Below are 26332 nucleotides of genomic sequence, written 5' to 3'. Positions count from 1 at the left end.
AGTAAAGATTTGGGGTGACCATAGGATAGCAGACCCTACTCTCCTACAATCCTATCCTGGAACATCGCCGGGCTCAGATCGAAAAGAGGGGATACTAACTGGGAGGCACTTCTTGGAGGTTATCATGTCATTGCTCTGCAGGAAACGTGGGAAGCCAGAGAAAGTTATTTCCTGGATGGGTTCCAATCATTTATTAAGTTTGCAACTCCATCAAGAATGGGGAGACCTAGGGGTGGCCTCATGCTATTATTTAGTTTGAAACTAATATATAAAACGGTATTAGTTCCGACAAGCTCCCCTAACATTTTAGCTTTAAGATTGGAGGGAGATAATCTCTCAAACATTCTAGTGGTAAACTTCTATAATTCCTTTACTAGAAATGGAGAATTAGAACATTTACATGTTTTAGCTGGGTTCCTGGATGATTATGAAGAATGCAACAATACTTTTTATTATTTGTTAGTGATTTTAATATTCACGTTTGTCAAACCAAATGCTATCAGAATTTGGATTCTGAGGAAGATCCATTTGAGGCTACTCACTTCGAGCACACTAGGAGTGGGGTTTATTTGGAGAGTTTTTTATCACTATACTGTTTGTTTGCTCCAGTCCAGGGAGAAAGTCAGCACCCCTTTCCAACCTTTAATGGGCAAGGTAATGAATCTACAATTGATTATATTCTTGTGTCATGTTTGTTGAGGGATTTACTAGGTCCTTTCAGTGTTACACAGAGAGGCTATAGTGATCATAATCCACTTACCCTGACTATTAACATTAAGGTATTAAATGCCGAATCTGTTTTATCCATGATTTCAAACTTTAATATAGCTTCTAAATATCAAGGCCGCAGGTTACGATGGGAGGCGGTCACACCTAGTGACTTTCTGGAAAATTTGTATAGTAGTAATACTGCGGATCCGACGACTTGCCTGGGAGGTAATCCAGATTCTTAGGAGATTTTGCTAGCCTTTAATCGCATTACAGCACAGGTAGTAGCCAATCATACCTCGAAAAATAAAATAAGGACAAAGAAATTAAAAAACTGCTTCAACCAAGCCTGTAGTGACTCCCACGCGACTCTTATTGAGGTACTTAAAGACCCTGGTAAGGACGCACAGAAGGTGGTAGAAGCAAGAAGGGCCTATAAAAATTTAGATCAGGACTGCCTTATCCCTCCAGACAAGTAGGTGGAGCATTATGGTGGCCTATATGCTGGAACAAATCATCTACCTCCCGTGTATCAATGTGATGTCACTCAGTTATGGAAGATAGTTTTTTCAGAGGAGGAAGTGGTAAAGGCCATTGAGTCCACTGCACATGGGAAAGCACCCGGCCCAGACGGGGTTCCGGCAGACCTCTATAGAGCAGACTCGCGTTTATGGGCAAAGGTTTTAACTTCTGTTTTTAATGTAGCTACCATAGTGGGCCCCCCAGCATCTTGGGGAAAAGCAGTGATTGTTCCAATATTTAACAAGCATTTACAATGCAATGGTCTCGGCATTATTAAAAGTAGAGCTATTGGCATTGCCCATGACATTTTTTTTTTAAACATAAATAAATGGTATTGTCATTTACAATGGCAATAGCTGTGCAGGCCTCAGTTCTCTGGCAGCGGGGGGGGGGCGGGGGGGGGGGGTGAGATGCACTGATAGAGCTATGTATGTGTCATTTCTCAGGCAGAAGGAAAGTTGACATGCACTGAGGGGTGTGCAGGCCTCAGTCTTAGTTCTGTGGCAGCAGAGGGTGAGATACACCGACATGATGAGGCCACAATCTCTAGCAGCAGAGGGTGAGATGCACTGAGAGAGGTGTGTCAGCCTCAGTTTCCGACAGTCGGATGCTTGAGATACACTGACAGATGATAAGGCCTCAGTGCTGTAGCGGGGGGAGATGAGATGCACTGAGAGTGGTGTAGACATCAATGCTCTATGGGGGGAGATGAGATGCACTGAGAGGAGTGTAGACCCCACAGAATAATGATGTTTATACCACTTCCCGCTCACGGACACCAAAGCTCCCACCCTTCCAGCAGGCCTCAGACACACACCTACCCGGGGGGGGGGGGGGGGGGGGGGTTTGGCAGGGGGGGGCACTTACCTTTGACTTGGCTCTCGTACTCCGCCAGCACCCCTCACTCCTTCCGCAGCTTCCCGTGTGACGTCATCCTCATCCCTTGAAACTCCCCTTACTCCACAAATGAAAAGTTCCTCTCTGCTCAGTGCCCCCCAGCGGGCCCCTCTGGCATTGGGGGCTCCTGCCCACCGTAGGTAGGGGCAGGGCAGTGGTGCCGAGTTCAAGGGCAGTACCAAAGGGCAGATGTTTAAGGCAGAGTGCGGAGTCTGCTCCGGAGGAGGGCAGGCATAGCTCCCAGCAGCACCGACAGGCAGGGCGAGGACACGTAGGGGTTAATCACGAGATGCAGCAAACACTGCCAGCTTTCAGCATGAATAGGGTCAGGCGCTGGGAGTCTGCGGGGGGGGGGAAGTATGGGCAAGGTGATGCATGGGTGAGAGGATGGTGAGAGCGTGAAGGCGAGGGATACGACTGTCAGGGTGAAGCGAGGGAGGGGGCGACGCGAGGCTGGGAGGTGGCGCTCAGATGTAGTCATGGGTGACGGAGGAGTGGGAGATGTGAGGTGGGGGGCTGCGCACGGTGAGGATGTAAGGGTGGAGAAATGCAGGGAAGGAGTGTCGGTGGGCAGACGGTTCGTGATGATGCAGGGTGAACACTGTGAAAGCAGTATTTTAATGCAGGGGGTGGGGTTGTGAGGGTGAGAGGTGAGAGAGGGGTGGGACTGTGAGAGGTGAGAGAGGGGTGGGACTGTGAGGGTGCGAGGTGTGGGACTGTGACTGAGGGTGAGAGGTGACAGAGGGGTGGAAGTGATAGAGGGGTGGGGTAGAAGATGACAGGGGAGGGACTGTGAGGGTGAGAGGTGACAGAGGGGTGGGACTGAGGGTGAGAGGGGTGGGACTGTGAGAGGTGACAGAGGGGTGGGACAGTGAGGGTGCGAGGGGTGAGACAGTAAGGGTGCGAGGGGTGGGACAGTGAGGGTGCGAGGGGTGGGACAGTGAGGGTGCGAGGGGTGGGACAGTGAGGGTGCGAGGGGTGGGACGGTGGGGGTGAGAGGTGACAGAGGAGTAGGACTGTGAGGGTGGGCGGCGACGGAGGGGAGGAACTGTGAGGGTGCGCAGAGACAGAGGGGTGGAAGTGGTGGAGGGATGGGGTGCAAGATGACAGAGGGGAGGGACTGTGCGGGTGAGGTGAGAGAGGGGGAGCCCACACTGCGAGGCCCAGGGTAGGCTGAGGCGAGATGTGCTGCAGGGACAGAGGCTGTGAGGGTGGACTGTGAGTCCGTGCAGGGGTTTGTGGTGAGGCGAAAGAGGGGGATATGCAGCGGTGGATAAAAGAAGTCGAACGAAGAGACCAGAAATATTTTTTGGAGTAGATTTGGAGGGTGTACTCATTGTGCTGGAGACTGGGGGGGGGGCGCAGAGGTGAAGGTATTGGAGAGTCAGGGGAGGGAGAGGTGATGTGGCGCTCAGATGTAGTCATCGAGAAGGGACAAAGCGTGAGATTTTACAGGAGGTGTGATCTGCGCAGAGAGAGAGCTGCTCTGGGTGTGAGAAGAAGCGGAGAATCGACCTAATAATGAAGTATTATTACCACAAAATGTGCCGCATCATCACGTTGCAAACTTTGCTTTTTCTGGCCAAATAATTTAGTCTACACTGCCGAATAATTTGATCCTCAATTGCTGCATAATTCCAGTTGTCGAGTATTTCAAATTATTTTGCGTGAAAGCGCCAAAGAAATACAAAAAATTGGGATGTTTTGTTCTTTCTGGCCACACCTCTGACTCCACCCATTGAGCCAGTCCTCAGGTTATTCTCAACCTCTGATTCTCCGCCCACAGTTTCCCTACTTCCCCCCCACCCCCTGCCCTGCACAGACAATAGCTTGGCGCTCGCTCTTTCATAGCATGGCCTACTTGGTTTTGCCAATGCTTGTTTCGTTTACAATATCAAACCTTCTCCGTGGGTTTTGTTTCCTTAAAACCAAAAGATGCACCACCCCATAATACTACAGGATGAGGGCTAGTCCGCAGGTCGATGGAGACCCGAAGAATAGGCTGGAGCTTCGGGTGTTTCATCAACAAATGTAATTCATTTCCGGTGATTTAAAGGGCAGGTGAGGTGCTGGGGCAGGGACAGTCACTGGTTTACATGCCGGAGTGAAGCTCCAGTTGGAGGTGAGCGAGACACTTAAGGCTCGAGCCAGGCTCAAGCCATAGACCTGGCTCTGTCTCAGCTCGATGTGCTCTCAGATGTTCAAGCCCAAAACGAGCCCAGCTTTAAAGTGGATTCTGCCTGCCATCCACGCACTACCGTCACGCACATAGAATTAAAAACAAAGCATAAACATTTGATGTTAAAAACGAGAGACGGAGGTAGCCACCTAATAGGTGAATTGCATAACGAGAAACTAAAAATCCTGGCTCCACGTGTGACCAAACTGTGTGATCCTGACTCGAATCGTGCTCTCAGAGCCCAGCCGGACTCTTCTCTCGAGTCTGGCCGACTCTCCATGTTACTTGTTGCCTCGCCCACCTCTCCCTTCAGCCACGCTCTCCTGTGTGCCGAAACAGTTGTCACTTCCAGGCCATCACCCCGCCATATCGCGTTGCTTTCCCCGAATAATGAAGTCGCTCTGCGCGAGCCTGTTTATTAGATTTTCATTACAAGATTGCAGAGTGTGCCCTAATTACATGATACATGTCACTGACTGGCGACGCAAATGGCCTAGCCGACCTCTGAGCAGACTGCTGGGTAGCGGCTGGAGCCGGGCTTCGGCCGCTGAGCTGGTGTTTGCTGACCTTGAGCCGAATCCAATTAACCGAAGAGAGGGGGGCTGTGAACTCCCCGGGTCTTAGGTCCCCTACAACTGCCCGTCATCCGCCCCTAAAGCGACAGCCGGGTATCATGGCGGGAAATCGGCATTGCCATGGCGACACTGCTTCCACTGGTGTGTGGTACAAGGGCCCCGTGCCAAGAGGAGCAGGGGACACTTGGAAGCGCATACCTGTCTTCTACCAGAGCAGGCTGAGTGTGGATTGATCTGTTCCGGTCAGAGAGCTCCTGTCGTGAGGAATGTTCTTAACGACGAGGAACACCTGTCCACGGGGGTCTGTGGTGTGCGCCTCGAGAAAGAATCAGCTACGCCGTCCTGGATAATCCCTGTTACATTTTTGACCAAAACGGAATGGAGCCCAAATGCGTCCACCATTTGTGCAAATATGCATAACAATACGATTTACTTTTTGGGTAGCGCCTACACCAAAACGGCTTTACAGCGCTCTGCGGGGAGTAAGGGACGGGTGCGCGGAGGTCATGGCCGCTGTACCTCAGTCGGTGGAGGTGGAGTCTCTTCTGATAGCTGACACTGGCTGTTCGGCTGGTGAAGGAGCAAGGTTTGCGGTGGGGCAACAGCCCGAGCCGGCCTCCGGAGAGCAACTACCGCCCCGGCAGCAGCCCGAGCAAGCCACACAACCCACAGCTGTTGATTCTACCCGCACCTTGAAATAAAAAACACGGACATACAACACGAGAGGGAGGGTTCCGAGTTGGCGGAGATATGGCTAAACAGACAACAGTTAGGAATCTTACCTGGGGGCAGAAGGCAAGAACGGGAAGCCAGAGTTTGTGTCTCCGACGCCTGGAGCTCGGAACGGGAGGAGGGAGAGCGCAGAGCGACGAGAAAAAATGGCGCACGCCAGCTTCTGTATTTTTCGTATTTGGGGGCGTGGTTTTGTGGTTCTGAGTGACAGACAACGTCACTGTCTAAAGAACGCAAAAAATCACGCCCCCAAATCCGAAAAAGACGGGGCTTGTTTGAAGTGACGCATCTCTCTTCCAATGGCTGGCCTCCGTTTAGGAAGCCAGCCAATGAAGGAGAGAGAGGGCAGGGAGGCGGAACCTTCTGCGCTACTAAGAATCATTAAATCTCATGCCTAAGACTGCGCAAGCGCAGCCTTTTAGGCCTTCGACCTAAAAAGGGCTCAAGAGAGGATCCGGCGTGTTATCGGCCAATCTCTCTTTTGGACTCAGCTGCCAAAATAATGGGGAAAGTAGTGTTGGAACGGCTGACAGACTGGTTGGAAGCGAAGGAAGTCATTTCAGACCTACAATATGGGTTTAGGAAGGGAAAAGGCACGGTGGGGCAGTGCCTCAACTTCTGATAGGGAAGTACACGGTCGCAAAGCAGGGGGACATACATCTAACTTTTATGGACTTGTCCACTGCTTTCCACCTTGTAAACCGTCAGAAACTCTGGGGTTCCCTCTCTGATATAGGAGTAGACCCGGTACTGATATCTTTTTTAGCAGATATGCATAAAGATACCAGTGCAGCAGTTCGCTACAATAAGGATGGGAGCTTGACAGACGCATGGCCGGTAAAGAGAGTGGTAAGGCAAGGGTGTATCCTTGCTCCTCTGCTATTTACTCTCTACATAAACAAGTTGGGTGAAGCCTTGATCTTATCATGTAAGGACATCCCTAAAGTTGGTCAAAAAAAGATACCTGCATTATTATATGCAGATGATGCTGTATTAGTAGCTAGAACCGCACGAAGCCTACAATCCCTGTTAGATTGTTTTATAAATTTTATGGATTCCTTGGATTTAAAAACAAATTTTAAAAAATCACAAACTATGTCGCTAGGAAGCAGAAGGGCGAAAGGGGTTTTGTTTGTCTGTAAGGATCTCGAGTTAAGTAAAGTACCCACCTTCCCATACTTGGGCTTAGTTTTCGATGACAGAAGATCATGGTTTGCGCAGCGTACGCCCAAAAAAACACATTAGCGAGGGCAACAGGGGCATTGTTGGGTTTTGCCAAACGTTTAGGTTGTAAGCCATTACCGGGTATTATGAAAATGTACAACGCTAAGTGTTTGCCCATGGCGTTGTATAGGAGTGAGGTGTGGGGCTACACTAATCAAACCGAGATCCAAACAGTACAAAATGTTTTCCTTAGGAAAGCTTTAGCGCTCCCCAGTCCGTAGCTTGTTACAATCTCCATGAAGATCTGGGGATTGGCTATATCCCTGTCCAGATTGCCGTAGCGCCGTTACTAGGGTGGTTGAGGATTTGGGCACAGTAAGTGCTGAACCTAAACCAATTAATTATCCAGGATTGCTTGTCCCTAGATAAGGCTTTAGCGATACCATGGATTCGGTACATTAAAATGTAAACAGACTTAATGGGTAGCCCAGACCTGTTTACAAACCCTAAGGCACTAAGCAAAATTATGATCAAGGCATTAAAATCTCAGTTTTTAACTAGGTTGAAGGTCCAAAGGGAAGAGGAGGAATTGGCTAAACCTTCAGTTAGAAAATGTGTTATGTTAAGCATGGGGACTGAGATCCAGACGTACTTGACATATATAAATAAGCCATTCCACTTGTTAGTTCTACTGAGGTTTAAACACGGCATGCTCCCTTGGCTGTTATCTTTTCCAAGGGGATTTGCGAAAAGTGGGATGTTGGGACCGGATGTATGACACTACAACGCATGCTTTTACAACGCATGCTGTTACAACGCAGGTTTTACATCGCATGCCATTACAACGCATAATGCTTTTGGGTGCTGGATAGTGAATAGTTTAATTTACTATTCCAACTCCAGTCCCCGTGGACACTAGGGAAGGTTATTGGATAGTAAATTAACCTATTCCCTATCCTAGAGGGCCCCCTACAGCAATGCGTTGTAATAGTTTGCGTTGTAAAAGTTGCGTTGTAATAGCACTTCGTTGTAAAAGTTTCGTTGTAATGGCTGTTTCCCGTTGGGACCATGTCCATGTGATAACAAATCGGAACAAAACACTCTACACATGATCTTTTTCTGTAAGTTTTATGCATCGCAGCGAAATTTATTCTCCCACTGCTAAGAGGGTGCAATTTCGAACAGGTCAGACCAGCCCTGGTCTATTTGCAAATGTTAGGATCTGCTGTGACATGTTTTGGGATGGCGAGCTATATCACAGGCGCCGTGAGATGTCGAAAGAAAATGTTGTTACCATAATTAGTCCATTCTACATTTCTCGTACGTAGTTTATTAGATAGTTTTTATATAACTGTATATGAAATTTCTGGGATTTTAAAACTTATTAACTCTCCCTCAGGTGATAAAACCTTTTTATTGTACATATGTATTAACCATTTTTACATTGTATAATACTTTGTTGTGCAATTAGGACCCAGTGATGTGCTTAATAGTGGAAAAGGAATTTATTGAATATGCTTTGATGGTTTTAAAATTTTTAACCGAATAAAGTGAAATTTTGATTTGATTTGATTTTTGAGTAGATTTTTCGAGGCCTGTTGTAATTTGAATTGAATCCTGATGCAAACATAAAATATTTGCCTGAATCTCTTATGCACTGTTTAAAGTACGCATGTCTTTTTGGCCGGCCATCTTGCGATGGCCAGCCTTCCATGCGCATTTTAAACCGCTCAACCCAGCTGTTTTAAGACTGTTGGGTTGAGAGCAAGTGCAGGCCTCCGTTGCACTGTGGAGCGCTGCGAGAGGCTGCTCCCTCAAATCAAGGCATTGCTTTCATGCTGGTTAACAGCATGTGAGCAACGCCCGGATTGGTCAAGGGAGTTTGCTCAGTCGACAAAAGAAGAGGTTCGGAGCGAGGAGTATGTGTCAGTTAAGTATTTATCTATTTCTTTTTTATTTTATTTGTGTGCAACTGGGACTGAATGGAAAGTTTGGAGAATCACAGCTAAACAGTGCAGCTTCTCGAAGGATAAATATTCACAGAGCACAATGGGCAAAGAGGTTATCTGCTCTGGGTGTTTTGTCACTTGAGGGTGAAGTGGCTATGTTGCTTCAGTAACTACTTTTTGGCAGCCAGTTCTAGGGGAGTGCCCCGTGTAAACCATGAATCACAAGCAATGACAAACAAAAGGAAGGGAATCAAAGCATAAGATGCCAGCACTAGTCTAAAAGGTCCCTATTCGTTATGGTGAACAGAAAGGTGCAAACAAAGGGCTGGGAGCACAATTCCCTATACTCCCTCAAATTAAAGGCTGATTCAACGAACCTGACCTTCAACAATTTAGCAACACATAGTAGCCCAGCACACTTTAAGCACAAGTCTATTGCAATCGATAAGTCAATGTAAATTGGATTTCACAAACAAGCCGATGTTTTCAATTTCAAAATGTTCTTTATTATTCAATCTTTAAAAGCTTTTGACAGCATCACTTTTGGAACCGCCAACGCGTTTCGTCCCGACCAGGGACTTCTTCAGGGCTACAAAAGAACATATAAAAAAAGGACTATTTACAATTTTATACATGACAATATTATACAGGTTAAAAACACATACATCGGCTTTTATTCATTTTTATAGAACATGTCTTCTGACACTACATAATGTCATTCTTTAAACAGTACATTCTTACACTAGATGGACGAACGGGAGAGAACAAGGGAGGAACCACTTTCTAGTGTTACATAACCAAATGCGTCAGCACAAGCAGTCAAAGGACATACCTTGAACAGTCAATATAGATAATTCTGGTTGACAAAATCTTAATCAGTTCTTTGTTGAAAGTTTCTTGAGAATTATTAATGGTGGTACTGAAAATATTAAAAAATATATAATATTATCAGTACGGTTGCACTGCAGGAGCGTCTAGCTTTAGAGTTGAATATTTATTATACTTACTGGTGTTTAAAAAAAAAGGATATTTTATTTGGTGACCCTTTGTCGATTCTTCATCAGATTAAGACATCATATTTGATGGTCGGAAGGTCAGTTTATACAAAGATATGTTCTCTCCCGTTCGTCCATCTAGTGTAAGAATGTACTGTTTAAAGAATGACATTATGTAGTGTCAGAAGACATGTTCTATAAAAATGAATAAAAGCCGAAACTGAAAACATCGGCTTGTTCGTGAAATCAAATTTACATTGACTTATCGATTGCAATAGACTTGTGCTTAAAGTGTGCTGGGCTACTATGTGTTGCTGAATCACAAGCAATGAACATGAATTTCCAGTTCCCATTTTTAATTAGTTTGCTATGTTTATCTACTACGTTTGTACTAGATTTTCAGGGTAATAAAATCATATTGTTTTCATTGGAATGTTTTAATGTGCCACAATCTGATTTCATCCAAATTTCGCAACTGAGCAGGCCGTGAACGGAATAAATAAATATGAGGCAGGGAGCGATAGCAGCCAATGAAGCGTAAGTCAGACAAAGACAGAATAACAGAATGGGTCGCATGAACAACACTCAAGGTTAGCCAAGGTTATGACCTCCTGGCTTTGGCTCTCCATTTGCTGCCTTCTTTCCTCCCCTAGTCTGAAGGTCACGTGGGCAGCTGCAGGAATAGAGCGTAAACAGGGGTCTGACGGCGCAGTTTGGTATCTGTAGTTTATGGCTGTCCCTCAGCCGCAGATAAGGAGGTTAAGAGTGGGACAAGGAGTGCCAGCCCTGTGATGGCATCATGGCCCAAGGGCGCTCAATGCCACTTCTGCTACGCCTCGTATCGCCTCCTATTTCTGAGAACTAACGTCCATGGTGAATAAGCAGAACCGAAGAAGATCCTCAAGAGAGACAGAGAAGATCATAGCGAGACAGATACCAAACAGTGACACACAGTAGCGTAGCCAGTGTGTCATTGGCCCAAGTGCAAGCAAGAAATTCCCCTTGAACTCTGTTTGGATTATAAAATACAGCAATAATCTGGGTTCAGTGGGTCCCTGCACCAAATTGAAGCTATGCCCTTGCTAAGAAAGGGATTTCATACGAAGCTACAGGAAGTGTCTGAAGTGAGAGGTACAAGGAAGGCTTACAGCCTGAGAGACAGTTGTCAAACAGAGAATTAAAGTGACAGACTCTATGGTATAAATTGTGTTCTTTCATTCGTCCTCATGTAAAATAATATCAATGGCAGCTGGTGAAATTTGGAAGTGGTGAGCTTAAAGGTTTGTGATGAGTGCCAAATGACCATTATAAGGGGAGGGTCAGGAGTTTTTTTGAAAAAACAGTGGGCAAATAGTCCTTTTCAAGCATATTTAAGAAAGCAAGGTTAATAAAGCAATTGTGAAAGTGTCATAGGAAAGTAGGATCTTTCTGGCATAGATACCCCCACTTTTTGCCTGGTGTTGTCGTAATTTGACGATGGCAGGGTTAGCGCTTAGCTTTGCTACACGTTATTTCCCTTAACTTGGCCTTATTCGAAAACGCCATTTTCTATGTTACGGCGGCCATTTTAGGGAATGAGCGGCCTCGTGGTCAGCATGCCCTTTAGTCCTTTGTCCGTACCACTGACCACTCGAGTTTGCCCAGCAACAGGCTATTTTTAGTAACGGTCAAGCTTGTACATGCGCAGTTCTGACTGACCAGTCACTCCTTAGGAATGTTCCGCCAAACTGACCAGTGGTGTTGTAACCCCTCCCATGAGTTGGCTGTGTTCCAAAAATGACCATATATGTACCTAAAACTCTGTAACCATGTACCACCTACTTTTTTATTACTGTAAATCTGTATAAAAGAAGGGCTCGCACCGACGTTCGGTGTGATACTTCTTGCATTGCCGAAGGGTGCTGTAGGAATGTACCACCACCCCATGGGGTCTTAATAAACTTGTCTTTTGTACTTTTCAGCTTCCGTGCCAACAGTTCTTATGGTGTAAGTGGGTATTCTGCGGAGCATGTAGGCCTTGGGAACCCAATACCACAAATTGGCGACCACGAAGGGACTCATCGGCGACTTGGATGCCCGAAGGAGAGGTCGTGACGAAGGGTTGGAAACTCGCCATGGACGCGTACGCTGCCACTGAGTGACCCGAGTCTTGGCACCCACGGTATTTTCTTCCTTCCTTCTGATCTGACCTTCCAGGTGGCGCCGGTCTCCGACTGAGATCCTGCTCGTCTGTGTTGCTGTACAGTGCCCGTTTGGCTGATTCGATCAAAGACCTTGGCAGTTGGAATCTGGATATTTGAGATTTGGGTAAGATTTGTGATCGGTAAGGTAGTCTGCGGACGCTACTGAGGTTCTATGAATGTGACTATGATTTGAGTTAGCTAACATTTTGACTTTGTGAATTTGAATACATATGTGCAGTGCACTTCACATAGGCAGGCATGTAGAGATGTTTCTCTAACTTTGTTCGTACTTTGAGAGGCACATTTTGTGTGAAGTATTGTAAGTGCCATTTTTTTTGGTATCACGCTTTCGTGGTACTTTTGAACATGCCTGTTTTAAGCACACTCCGAGGGATGTGCTGTCTTGGAAATGGTACCACATATAGGTTAAACGAATCTCAGCCGGCTCCCCCAGAGGGTACACCTAATCGTGATATGTATGTCAAATTTGGCCTTCCCCCTATACTGTACAGTAAATTATGGCATAAATATACTAGAACTGATCCCGAGTTGCAATGGCCACTACATGGGTCGTTTGATTTACGAAAGGTTCAGTTTGTGGAGCAATGTTTGTTTCAGCGCAGGTCTAGACAGGACATGTTTGATTGTGTGCGAATGTGGGAGAAAGCAGTGCGTGAACGTATGAAGCGTGAGGTTGCCTTGGCGGATAAAGAGCAGCGCAAGGCTGCTCGAGATAAAGCTTTACAGCTTGAGGAGAAGGAGGCGCAGGAGAAGAAAGAGAGGGAGGCACGGGAACGTAATTTGCAAACGACAGGTCAATTTCCCATTCGTCGTCCGCTTTATCCTGTCCTTAATAATGAAGCTGATGATTTTTCGTTACTAGATCGATCTCCACCTCCGTATGTTCAGCCTACGGCCCCGTCCGAGGATTCCGGTGATGAAGGTCGGGATAAGTCAAGTACCAGGTTAACAGCTGGGAGAGCCGCGGACTTACGTAGTTTAGCCAGGAAATTGAATTTGAATCACATAACTGTGTCAGAAGTTACAGCTGAAAAGGATAAGTGGTCGGAACGAGAATTGATGTGTTTCTTAACTACTTTTGCAGATGAAGTTATTGCTCGATTCTGTAAAAATTCAGTGAACTTAGAACCTAAGGATGTGTCAGTCCATCATGAGAACATGCGTAAAGGTTTATTTGTTCTTGCAGATGCAGACGGGTTTTTCTCACGATTGCTCCAGCTACGGGATGAGGCGTCCGAATTGCGGGAAGCACGAAAGGCATCAGAGCAGCCTGGGTCGGAGTCGACGGAACAGTCCAAACAGTGTTCTATCCTGGGTTTAGATAAGAATTTTAAAGTGCATGTTATGCCTATGCGTGAAGCTGCACCTCTGTATGTTCCCCCTAAAGGGGACGGTACAGATGAAGATAAAATGTCGGCAAATGCAAAGGGGTATTTTATATATAATTGGGTGTATACGCCTTGGAACAGAGCAGATGTTATGGCATTGAAAAATGCTTTACCTGATCTCCGTAAGAATCCGGCAGCATTCTATGAAGGGGTAGAGGGGGCCATTTCCTCTTGTGTTATGACTCTTGTTGATATAGATCTTTTCTTTGGATTAATACTTCCCCCCGATATGTGGAGATCGATTCGTAAGACTAATGATCAAACGATGTTTGGGGCAACATGGAAGGAGATAAGTCAGGCTGATTTAGACAGGGAACCTGCATGCAAACCATGTGACTTAATTTTAGATCTTCCAACGGCTATTTTGAACAAACTAAAAATGCTTGTTCCCCCTAAAAAGATCGATTGGACTATGCTAGCTTCATGTAAACAGAAACAAGACGAATCTGTATCTGACTTTTTCACGCGTTTTGAAGAAGCGTTTCATGATTACAGTGGGCAATCATTAACAGATGATACGGGGAGGCATCTGTTTGTTGATGAGTATGTGGCTAATCTCCTACCGGAGATTGCAAAACGGTTGAAAACAAGTGAAAGTTCCTGGACCACGGCGACCCCTGCGTCTTTGTTAACTATGGCTCAGTATTATGAGCGGCAGGAATTAGAGGCTAAAGAAAGTGTTGATAAGAAAACGAAGGAATTGAAAACGAAGGTGATGTTGGCGCAGGTTCGAGGTGTGCAATCTAGAGGAAATGATAGAGGCAGGCGAGGAGGGGGTAATGCGTCGTACGGTCGTACCGACATTGCTGATGACCAATGTGCATATTGTAAAGAGTTTGGGCATTGGGCTGAAGATTGTCCGGTGCTTCGTGAGCAACGTAGTCAGCGTGGTCGAGGAGGTGGAAGGTCGAGGAATAGTTATTCAGGAGCGAGAGGTGGCGGAAGTGATCGTAGGTAGGTTTGAAGCGAGGGGTCGTGGTCAGGATGAACGAAACACTTTTGACAGACGGAATCAGTATCAGATATCGGAGAATGAGAATGTGGAGCATCAGGATTATGTGCATGCATAGGATTGCATAGGATGGGATGTGGAATCGGTTGAAGTGCCAGTAGATCAAAGAGGTCCATATGTATCAGCGGGCATTTTGGGTTCTACTGATCAGTTTTTAGTTGACACAGGAGCTACTCGTAGTGCTTTGTCTAAAAACTTGGTTCCAAGGGCTCCCCTGTCTGGCGAAACGATAACATGTATAGGGTTTGATGGCATACCCTCTCCTAGCCCATTATCACAACCTCTTGCACTTTGTATTGACACATTTTTCAGTTTTTGCCCATTTTTGTTGTCACCTCACACTCCAGATAACATTATGGGTATTGATTTGCTCAAATATTTTCGAGCAACGATACGCTGCACTCCTGAAGGAGTGCGGGTTATTTTGAATGACAATTACCCAGATTCAGACAGATTTTGTACAATGAAGGAAATTGAAGCATCAGCCTCTCTCCCGCACACGTTATGGGCGATTTCAGATACGGATGTGGGACAGATGCTCATTCCGCCTATTCGAATCACTGTCAAGGAGGGAGTACCTTTGCCACGTGTCCCACAGTATAAGATCTCTAGGGAAGGTGAAATTGCCCTGACGCACATTGTTCAGGATTTAATCATTGCAGGAGTAGTGGAGGAAGTTCCTTACAATGTCTGTAACAGCCCTATTCTTCCGATCCTTAAGAAAGACACTGACGACAAAGTCTATCGATTTATTATTGATTTGAGAGAAATTAACAAAATTGTCATTCCCCAATATCCGGTGATGTCTGATATCACGACATTGCTTACATTGGTCCCCCCAACTGCAACGACCTTTTCTGTTATTGACCTTAAGAACGCGTTCTTTTCTATTCCCATTTATCCTGACAGCAGATTCTTATTTGGCTTCACGTTAAATAATAAATCGTATAGATTTTGTAGTGTTCCCCAAGGTTACACAGAGAGCCCTAGCATCTATAGTCAGGCTTTAAAAAGACAGCTTGACTCTTTTGAATTCCAATCCGGAGTAGCCCTTATACAGTATGTTGACGATCTCCTGTTGGCTGCAGACACCTATGAACAATGTGAGGAGAATACACTTGCTTTGCTTTCCTTTTTGGCTCAGAACAATCATAAAGGATTATGCTTCTCTTCACTTTACTGACATAAACAGCAGCCAATAAAAACTTTAAACTGGCATGACCCCGGAAGGACAACCCCCTCCAACAGTATGCACCAATCACTATCAAGTCCAATGTATAACTGTCCATGTTTATCCATACGACCTCCTCTTTCTTTGCGACACATCATCAGTCCAACAAGACCGGAGGCCAACGTGGCAACCATCGCATCCAACGTCGAGGAAGGCATCTCCTGCACCTCGTCATAGATATCCAGATCATAGACTGTTCATCTCATGTCTGCTTGTGCTGATCACCTGAAACAAGAACATAAGTCGTAATGGCCATTCCCAAACTTGGAAATACAACAAGCCAATAACAATCATTCGGGTGGGTACAATAATTCATCAACCATACAATATTGCATGAAAAACCATCCTGCAAGCCCGGGTGGGATAATCCTCGCCTCCGTGTCCTTAATAGAATTGAAAATTCTTTGTCGCGTCTGCTAGACAATTTTTCATTCTATGTCAGTCCACGGAGGCTCAGATTATGCTAGTTTAAAGTTTATCCACCACCACCGAGGCCACATCCACAATAGGCTTATGATAAAACACTTTAAATGTGGAATCAGAAGACCAATCTGCCGCAGTCATGATATCTTGAAGCCGAGAGCCGGCACCAAAGGATTTTGAGGCCATAGCCCCTCTCACAGAATGAGCCCCAAATTTAGAGGAATCAATACCCGCCATATATTCAAATTATATTGTGTAACAGGCCAGACTCCAAACGGTAATCTTCCTCTAAGCTTCAGTCTGTTACATACATTCCAGATAGTTCGAAAGAGATTATGTTGTATAACTAAACCTGATAACTCATTATTACTAACACTTAATTCAAGGTCCCCAGTTGAGAGACCCCCCCCCCCCAGCCATGTATGATGCATCCCTCACTTTACCCCAAAAAGTAATGTAACTCATTTTCAGTGTTCAAACCTAATCTGACCAATCTACAATGGCTAATCTATTGTGCTTCTATCCGTCTTAAACGGAGTATCCAGTCTCCTCCCCTTTTCCACGGCGTGACCTTCTCCACACAGTGTAAATGTAAATGTATGTATGTATTGGCATTTATATAGCGCACTACTTACCCGTAGGGTCCCAAGGCGCTTCGACCGCTGCGAAACCCTTCCTGGCTTCCCTGAGAGATGGTCCCTTAATGGGTATCTCCAAGGTGAGACCAGGCATCCCCGGCGGTCTGGTGGGGCCGTTAGTGAAGATGAGGCAAGCTAATGCCCAGAGTTGCCGAGTGTGATCGCTGATCAGAGTGGGCACCGAGGCGAGAGAATTATCGAGTCCGCTGACCCTGGTCCAGAAACCTGCCGCGCCGGGAATCGAACCCTGGTCCCGGGCCGTCCTCTGCTCTCGGGTCTGCCGCCTCTAACCAGTGAGCCACACTACTTCACAGTGGAAACTTATCTCAGTTTTAAGAGGATGACAGGCCCTGATATGTTGAAAGATAGGTGATCTTTCATCTAGATTCTGAATGGACCTCACATGCTCCTGGACTCTTATTTTCAACTTCCTCTTAGTGTTACCCATATACACTTTGCCACAATCACACTTAATGGCATAAACTACACCTTCACTATTGCAGTTAATAAACTCCCTAATAGTATATGTCTGATCTGTATTGTAACAAAACTTCTTCAACTTGTTGAGTCCCAAATCACACACATTACATTTGCCACAAGTATAAAAGCCCAATGGACGTTTATGTAACCAATCAAAATGTCTGTCAATCACAGGCTCAAGGTAATTCCTGCTGATCAATTCTTTCACTGTGGGACTTCGCCTGAAAATGACTTCTGGACGTTCCCCTAACAGTCTTGTCAATGATGGGACACCTTTCAGAATATCCCAATGTTTATTCAGTGCCTTGTAAATATCACTCTTCTGTATACAGTACTTGGTGACAAAGGCTAACTGTCCTTTTGAATCTCTCTTCCTCTCTTTCTGAGTCATTGTGGATCTCCTATCCAACTTGTAAATTCTCTTCCTAGCATTAATGAGGTCCGATTCAAGATGTCCTCTCTGTATAAGTCTATTTTGTAGAGAGTTGAGTTCTGTATGAAAGTCACTGTCCTTACTACAATTGCATCGAATCCTAACCATCTCGCCGTAAGGGATGCCTCTAATCACTGATCTAGCATGGGCGGAAAATCCGTTACGCTCGCGGATGTTGCGGATTTTCAGTAAATTCGCAATCCGCGATTTTTTGCTTGTGTTCGCACTGCTCGCGGCCCGCGGCGCGGGCAGCAACAATCTCGCACTCGCGAAATTACAAAAATTACAATTGGGGAGGAGTGAAGGAAGTGGCCCAGTCTCCAACTTCCTGTTCCTGTCCAGCAAGCTCCTCCCATTGGGGTGGGGTGAAGGAAGTGCCCCAGTCTCCAACTTCCTGTTCCTGTCCAGCAAGCTCCTCCCATTGCTTAGTCCATTTCCTGGCCACTTTGAATTCGATCTTGACTGGGAAGGATTACTTTTTGTGGATGCTGCTGGATATTTGGATTTGAGGCCTTTTGGATTACTTTTGGATTCGAAATTTGATTTCACAAGTAAGTTGATAAGTTGATGTTGTTTGTTTGTGGTGATTTTTGTGTGTGTTTTTTGACTTTTTGGGGTGGTGTTGGGGGCTTGCTATGTGGGTGGGGGCCATTTTATTGCCTGGTCCCGTGTGGGTGGGGGTCTAGGGGCCATTTTGAAGCCATGTTGTGTGCTTTGTGCCATAGGCCTGCACCCAGTGTGCTCTGATTTCATTCATTATGCCCAGGGGGCCCAGAATCGGTCTGTTCGCGGATTTTGCGGGTCTTTCGCCATGTTCGCGTCGTGAAGCAACAATCTCGCACTCTCAAAATTGCAAAAATTGCAATTCTGCACCAGAAAACCACCAGCAGGCAGCATAAACCTTCTGAAACTTGATGGATGGCATTGGATTGTGGTGATTTGTGTTGTGTTTTTTAACTTTTTGGAGTAGGGGTTGGGGGCTGGCTATGTTGGTGGGGGCCATTTTGAGGCATGGTCCTGGCCATGTGGATGGGGGTCAAGCGGCCATTTTGAAGGCAGGCAGTGAGCTTTGTGACAAAGGCCTGCACCCAGTGTGCTCTGATTTCATTCATTATGCCCAGGGGGCCCAGAATCGGTCTGTTCGTGGATTTTGCGGGTCTTTCGCCACGTTCGCGTCGTGAAGCAACAATCTCGCACTCGCGAAATTGCAAAAATTGCAATTCTGCACCAGAAAACCACCAGCAGGCAGCATAAACCTTCTGAAACTTGATGGATGGCATTGGATTGTGGTGATTTGTGTTGTGTTTTTTGACTTTTTGGAGTAGGGGTTGGGGGCTGGCTATGTTGGTGGGGGCCATTGTGATGCATGGTCCTGGCCATGTGGATGGGGGTCAAGCGGCCATTTTGAAGGCAGGCAGTGAGCTTTGTGACATAGGCCTGCACCCAGTGTGCTCAACTTTCATTCATTATGCCCAGGGGGCCCAGAATCGGTCTGTTCGCGGATTTTGCGGGTCTTTCGCCACGTTCGCGTCGTGAAGCAACAATCTTGCACTCGCGAAATTGCAAAAATTGCAATTCTGCACCAGAAAACCACCAGCAGGCAGCATAAACCTTCTGAAACTTGATGGATGGCATTGGATTGTGGTGATTTGTGTTGTGTTTTTTGACTTTTTGGAGTAGGGGTTTTGGGCTGGCTATGTTGGTGGGGGCCATTTTGAGGCATGGTCCTGGCCATGTGGGTGGGGGTCAAGCGGCCATTTTGAAGGCAGGCAGTGAGCTTTGTGACAGAGGCCTGCACCCATTTTGCCTTGCTTTCACCCATGGTGCCCAGGGGGAGTCAGTGGTACATGAAACTACAACCCTCTCTGTGGGCTCTCTTCGATCAATGTTAAATTCCTGTTTCCCAAAAATTGAGCAATTCTTATTTTTGATATTTCCATATTGTGGTGTGCACGTGTGTATTCATAAATGCCTACTTGCAAACTATTAATTGAAGCGCTACATATGCAACATATATTTAACTGATGTTCCTCTATCTTCGTTTGCTTTTAGGTGCACAAAGTCAAGAACTCCGCATCATCGTTGAGCATCAGTGCCAGGAAGAAGTCCTGCTGCGGCCTGCTGTTCCGACATCTGAAGAAGATGGGTCCAAAAAGAGGTGGCCGTAGCTCCTCTTGCAAGAAAGATGTCTCTACTAAGGAGAAGAAGAAGCAAGTGGCACCACTTACCAAGGAGACTGGTGCCTCGACCACTAAATTTTTGTGGAAAAAAGAAAAGTCCACCATGAGTGCTGCACAGGTAGCCTGTTTAGTGGTTCAATCACCAACGACCAGTGATGTTGGCTCATCGCAAGAAAGTAGCAGCACACAATCAACACAGGTTGTAACTCATCTCACAAGTACTATTCAACAACCAAAGCCGCAACAACAACTGCATGGGCTACTAGTGCAAGCACAAGTACATGCGCAAGGAGCTGTCCAAGGAGCTGTCCGAGAAGGAGCTGTCCGAGAAGGAGCTGTCCGAGAAGGAGCTGTCCAGGAAGGAGCTGACCGAGAAGGAGCTGGCCGAGAAGGAGAAGGCCGAGAAGGAGAAGGCCGAGAAGGAGAAGGCCGAGAAGCAGAAGGCCGAGAAGAAGGCAGAGAAGGAGAAGGCCGAGAAGGAGAAGGCAGAGAAGGAGAAGGCCGAGAAGGAGAGGGCCGAGAAGGAGAGTTGCAAGTAGAGGTCAGTGAAGAGGCCCATGTAGCGGCGCATGGAGCGGTGCAAGTGCCCACAATGGTTGTTCTTCCAGAAGTAGGGGCACAGGAGGAAATTGACTTTGGAGCCGGGGTATCATGTCAGGAAGACAAAGCCACTCCTCCTGATGATTCATTTTCTCCCAGCTCCCCAGCAAGGAAAAGATCACGGAGGGTGTGTAGAAGTTCCTCTTCAAGCCCCGCTCCATCAGATGATCTGGATCAAGATTGGCATCTGACGTCTGAGAGGGAGGCACACCATGAGCTGAGAAAGGTATCAAATGTTAAAAGAAAGGGCCCCGAAAAGCTCATACTTATGGATCCGAACGTCGGACTTGATGAAGTGGTGCATTCTGATGTTGATGAACAGTATGACAGCAATGACCTAGTCATCACACACGCCATTCCAGCCACACCGGCCATGCAGCAGACAGACATTTATACCCTATCCCGACGTCATGCTGAGCGTGACCCTGGCGACGTGGCACTGGTAGCACCACCAACGCAGTCAAGTAGTACAATAAGTTCAACAAAACCTACAGCTCCCATATTTTCTCCCCAGTGGGGACCTCCATCCAGCTCGACTCCCTCAAGTAGGGTTGCTGCAATAATTGCACAACCCAGTAGATGTCTGCTAGGCTCATCCACCACTGCTTCATCTGGCATTGGCAGTATCACCTCGTGCGGCAAAACCAGAAGTTTCCAGTCCCCAGTTTGGAACTTTTTTAGTGTCCATGCAAAGCATGATTACATAGCTGTTTGTTCCATTTGTAAGACTAGAGTTAGCCATGGTAAGACTGGTACCAACTATGGTACCGGAGGCCAGATAGGTCATCTTAAAAGAAGGCACGCTGTCGAATGGTTTGTGACCTAGCAAACATCAAGGGAAAGCAATCCCAAAGGGCAAGTGGCCAAAATATACCCGTACTAGGTGTTTCATCTGAAGATGACGGGGAGGTAGAAGAAGCGTCAGACATTTGTCCGGTTGCACCCAGTACCCCTGGCAGCACCACACCCTCCGCAACACATAGGAGGCACACTGAGAGTCTGGGAGACACATCAATGCGGAAAATGTCAACACTGAGCACAACTGGGTCGAAGAAGTCATCAGCATCATCCAGTAAATTTCTCCAGCGCACCATTACAGCCATGTTCTCCTCAGATGTGCCATTTCAACTCAACCACCCAATTGTGCGCCTGTATAACACTAAGCTAGCTAAAATGCTAGCGGTGGACCTTCTCCCTTTTTCGTTTGTCGAAGGTGTGGGTTTTCTTGAACTCGTGGCAACACTGGCCCCTAAATGGAAGGTTCCTAGCCGGTTCTATTTTGCCAGGGTTGCTGTTCCAGCACTACATAAAGAGGTGCTTGAGTTGATTGGGGAAGCTTTGCAGAAGAGTGCTGTTCACACTATACACCTGACAACAGACATGTGGACCAGTTGCCAAGCCCTTGATTACATGTGCATCACTGCACACTGGGTCTCTTTTTCAGGGGTTGCAAAACAGATAAATGCAGGTGGTGACTTGGTCGAGATTTTTAAGGGTGCTCGTAAACATGCAACATTAGCCATGTTTGGCTTGGAGAAAAGTCATACTGCAGACAACATTTTGAAAGACTTTAAAAAAAAGGTCTTGCAATGGCTGCCCCCAAGAAAATGCAAGGTTGGTTATGTTGCCACTGATAATGGCAGCAATGTAGTTAAGGCCATGGAGGACGGTGACTATTTCAGAGTGGCGTGTTTGGCGCACTGTATAAACCTGGTCGTGCAAAAGTTCTTGAAAAAAGAACTTGCAGTCGACAAAATACTGACCATCTGCAGAAGAATATGCACACATTTCAACCATTCTTTTAAGGCCCGGAAGGAGCTGAGGCGCAAGCAACATGAACTTAGAATGCCAGTGAAAGCACTTATCCAGGAGGTGGCAACACGTTGGAACTCAACCTTCTACATGCTTGAGCGTCTGCATGAGCTGTTTCCAGTAGTCAATGAGTATGTCTACAACCTGGGTGGTGCTACGACAGAAATGATGCTAGCGGTGGAGCAATGGCAGCTAGTTAAAAGCCTGACAGACATGCTTCGTCCTTTTGAGGTCTTCACGCGTGAAGTCAGCAGGGAGGACTGTAATTTGGGAAAAGCTATCCCATTGTTGCTGAAGCTCGAGCACCAAGTCAAGGCGGTGTCTTCAAAATTAAAGGATGCTGGAAAGAATGAAGCATATGAGTTGGCGCAGAGATTATTACAACGCCTAGTTAGCAATGAACGGCTTGTAAATATCAAGAAACAACCGCACTACATTTGTGCTACTATTCTGGATCCACGTTACAAAAAGCCATTGTTTGGCAAAGTATTAATTCCTTTTGAAACATCAGATGTTACAGAGTACAAAGGTTGGCTAGCTCAGTCAGCCATTCATTTTGAAAGAGAACGGAAGGAAACTGTAGGAGAAGACAGTACTACTAGTGAATCAGCAGGCCATCAGGCGTCCCAAAAAAGCACTCCTGCATCTGTGCCTGTGGCAGAAGTGAGTGACTTTTCCTCTGAGCCGTTAACCACACCAGCAACCGTATCATCTGCACCAGGCCCAGGCGATATGTTTGAAGAGGATTGGCTAAGTCAGCTAGGGTTTCCTTGTCCCAGAAAGGACACAGAAGTGCAAAGTACAGGAATCCGGGAGAACATTGTTTCAATGGTGCAGGCCTATCTGGATGACTCAACAGCGGTCAATATTAATGAGGACCCATTGGCGTATTGGCATGGGAAAAGAAACATATGGCGAGAGCTCACCAACCTGGCTATCAATTACTTGTCTTGCCCACTCGCAAGCGTGTCTTCAGAACGTGTTTTTAGTTCTGCGGGTGGCATTGTGACTTCCAAAAGGTCCCGCCTCTTGCCTGCAAATGTGGAGCGGCTCACCATGATAAAGATGAACCAGCACTTCATACCACCAGATTACAAAGTACGAGAATGGACGCAGGAAGAAGAGGACACCGACCTACCTGAGGAAAGTTCTCCTCAGTTACCAGAAGTACTACCGACTCAATTTGCAGAGTATGAGAACGAGTTCTGCTTCCCTGACAGCGAGTTCTGAAAATGAGTCAATGAATCATTAACTTTATTTTTCGTCCTTATTCAGTTTTATTCCTGTGTGTCTGTCTTTCTTTGTTTAGCAAGTGCTTGATCACATTCACAACAAAACTGTAATCACCCAATCAAACAACAAGCCCATCAGCAGAACTGTCTTGATTTTGATGCCGCAGCATTCCTCGGGTTCACAAGTTAGTTGACAAGAACTCAGTCCTGGTCGTCTATCCTCCTCCTCCAGACTCACCCTATCCATTTCTCGTAATGCTGATGCCTGGATTCCGCACAATGAAGAAACTTACGTTGACGAGTCCCCTAAAGAGGGACTGGAAGTAGTGAGTCCTCATTTAAATACATTTTGCTAAGTGTGGCTTTTTTCCCGGATTTGCTTTTTGGCTGTTTGGGGGGTGTCAAACTTGTTTGCGCTTGGGTTTACGGGTCTTGACTGGGCCATTGCTGGCAAGGTCTATTAAGGGATGAAATTGGTTAGGAGGAAATGGGAGGTGAAAACGTTTAGGCGTTATTGCTCGCTTGCCTGTCATAGGGTTGCTGTCTGTGGGGCTTCTAGGGTTTTGGGGTCTGTGAGCACGGCTGCCACATTTCTAATGTTGATTGCTTTTGTTTTGCAGAAAATCCACGCCGGGAAACTCCAGTTGGGGCCCTGCTGCAGAACGCTTTAGGACACTGTGAATTCCAGGTGGAGCCAGCCCTCAAACACAAATTACAGGTAAAATAAGCGTTTGGATGGGAGGTAGTATAATGGAGTATTAGGAGAGGCGAGAGAGTGACAGTGGTACTAGTAAAGTCCTAGGACTCTTGAATTAACTTACTCTGTGACAGGCATTTACTTTGGAAAACATTTGGCCAATTACACGTGAACCAACACGATGACAGTGTTCAGTAAAACGAACTTACTGCAAAACCACCACCCACCAGGCTCAAAAGTAGTAAAAAACAGGTATGCTCAGATAAAGTTTGAAAAGGTATATTTTTATATCCCTAACAAAATAATCTCCCGCAAGACCCTTCCTAACTCCAACAAATAAATAGTCCTTCAAAAGTCCCCAAAAACCCCAACTCCCAATTCCCACCCTCCAAAAGTCTCTAAAAAAGGGGCAAGGGACACTCTAGGGATGCATGCTGTGGACTTTGGCCTCCAGGGCATCATGCCTTAGGGCCAGGGCATCGTACTGCTCCCGGAGGATGGCGTGGTCTAAGCGGAGGCCCTCCAACAAATTTTGATATTCTTTCAACTTGCGGACCTCCGCCTCCAGGTCGGACACTCTGTGAATTGCACGGCGCAAGCGAGCCTTTAGAGTACTGTGAGGGGCAGCCTTTGCTGCTCGGCGGTGGCGTCTGCCAGCCTGGCTCCGTACCGCCGGAGCACTGCGCTGACCGGCAGAACGTGGGGTCACGGAGGAGGATGCAGGTGTCCCATTAGATGTACTGGACTGCGTGTCCTCCCCCTCCAGTTCCACCAGCCGCCGATATTGGGCAACAGTAGCATCCAGCCTCTATTGCCGGGCCAGTAGAGCCTGCATACTCCTTGATGGTTTGGATGTTTTAGTACCATCAACTATATGAAGAAAGAAAGACATAATCTGTAACCAATGCTCTTTAAGAATATGATTAACACAAAATGATTCAGCAGAAAGGTGTGTCACAGTACAACTAGCAACTAGCCAGCGCAGTACAAAACTATTGAGGCCAGTATCATGGGCGTCCGCAGGGAGGGGCAAGGGGGGCGATTGCCCCCCCCTGGATCGCAGGTCCATCCAGTGCTGGCCCAGTGACAATATGGTAATTACAGCAGGCTGGGACCGACAGACAGATAGAGGCAGAGACAGGGACAGAGAGGGAGATAGCGAGGGAGAGAGAGAGGGATTGAGACTGAGGGTGACGGAGGGAGACAGACAGAGAGGGAGACAGAGAGACGGAGACAGAGGGAGACAGAGGGACGGAGACGGAGGGAGACAGAGAGAGAGGGAGACGGACAGAGTGAGTGAGACAGAGGGAGAGAGAGAGAGGGGGAGAGAGAGCAAGAGAGGGAGACAGGCAGAGAGTGAGGGAGACAGAGAGAGAGAGGGAGGGAGGGAGACAGAGACAGACAGAGAGACACAGGCAGAGACAGATGGAGGCAGAGACAGGGAAAGGGGCAGACAGGCAGAGACAGACAGAGACAGAGAGGGAGACAGAGGGAGGGAACAGGGACAGATAGCGACAGGGACAGACTGACAGATAGGGGCAGAGACAGGGACAGACAGAGAGGAAGACAGAAGGAGAGAGAGAGAGAGGGAGGGAGCCAGAGGGTGACAGAGGGAGGGTGAGGGAGGAAGACAGAGAGAGAGAGACAGCGAGGTAGAGGGAGACACAGGGAGACAGAAAGAGGGAGACAGAGAGAGAGAGAGAGGGAAACTGAGAGAGGGAGAGAGACAGAGAGAGGAAGGGAGACAGAGAGAGAGGGAGGGAGAGAGACAGAGAGAGAGAGAGAAAGAAAGATGTGTGTAATGTGTATGCCAGCTCTGGTGGCTCAGTGGACGAAGGCATCCGCTGCAGGGGCATGAGTTCAACCTCATGGTCATAGTTTTTTTTGCTCTAGATCCACCCCCCTGCCCCACTGACCCTGCCCCCATCGGTGCGGCCCTTGGCCACAAACCACACTGTCAATTTGGCCCCGAGAGAAAGTTTGTGAGGACCCATGCTCTATAACTACATCCTCCTGATTTAGATTGAAATTTTTTTTTTCTGGCATTTTTTGTTTTTCCCTCTGTTTTGATGTAGTTGCCAGGTCGTCTGCTGTGGTGCCGCACAAGATTTTTCTCTTCCCCCTATGGGGTTCTTTGTTTATTTAAGCTCTATGTCATGTTAGATTTTAAAAAAATGTATTTAATACTTGTGCTCAATTACCTCAGGGGATGGTGATGATGTTGCCCCCCCCCTGGAAACATTTCATAGTATTTTCGTAGTTCATCCAGTGACCGTCTACT

This window comes from Lissotriton vulgaris, chromosome 9, assembly GCF_964263255.1.
Source record: "Lissotriton vulgaris chromosome 9, aLisVul1.2, whole genome shotgun sequence".
NCBI lineage: Eukaryota > Metazoa > Chordata > Amphibia > Caudata > Salamandridae > Lissotriton > Lissotriton vulgaris.
The sequence above is the reverse complement of the archived record's forward strand: the minus strand, read 5'-3'. Positions refer to the sequence as shown.